General features: G+C 38.5%; 1 pseudogene; it reads left to right on the forward strand.

Annotated features, from left to right (window-relative positions):
* The first annotated feature begins 357 nt into the window (after positions 1-357).
* On the forward strand, positions 358-507 carry LOC112476670 (annotated as a pseudogene).
* Positions 508-753: the final 246 nt, after the last annotated feature.

A 753-nucleotide genomic window follows, 5' to 3' on the forward strand; every position in this document is an offset into this window, starting at 1 on the left:
AAGAAAACAATAGATGGGTGGGACTTGTGAAACAGAACTTACTTTCTTAACTGGGAAGATGAGCTTAAAAAAGGTTCTTCACTCATGAAACTATCCAGTGCCTCAAAGACTGCAGCTTATTAATGTGGCATTTATTTTGTCTTGGGATTTAAAAGTGCTAAAAAAACTACTTCCTGAATATACTACCATGGCACATGGAACAACCCAATGTGCATACAATTTAAGATGAATGAAGCAAAACTTGGGAAAAGAGTTACAGGTTAAAAGAAAAATTACACTTGAAGCAAAAATTCTCAGTCAACAGATTTGTTGGCATCTGGATTTGCACCAGATAGTCTCTAAAATGGACAGTAGTCCGTCTACGGCCATGCCACCCTGAACAAGCCCGATCCCATCTGATGCCACCCTGAACAAGCCTGATCCTATCTGATCTTGGAAGCTAAGCAGGGTCGGGACTGGTTAGTACTTGGATGGGAGACCACCTAGGAAGACCAGGTGCTGCAGGTGTAAAAAATAAAAAAAAAAAATAAGGGATTGTAAGCTGACAAGGTCCTTGCAATCTGTGAGGTCAACCAAGGGCTGCCTCACCTAAAAAAAAATAATAATAAAATATGATGGACAGTAGTCCTCATTCTTTTCCTACCACTCTCATTTTTCTGAAATTTATTTTTATTTAAGAAAAGGTTAAGATGAGGCTGACCTTAGTAACTTGGAAGAACAAAAAAAAGCATTACTAAGACACTAGCAGTAAGT

Source organism: Pteropus alecto, unplaced genomic scaffold, assembly GCF_000325575.1.
Source record: "Pteropus alecto unplaced genomic scaffold, ASM32557v1 scaffold71, whole genome shotgun sequence".
Taxonomy (NCBI): domain Eukaryota; kingdom Metazoa; phylum Chordata; class Mammalia; order Chiroptera; family Pteropodidae; genus Pteropus; species Pteropus alecto.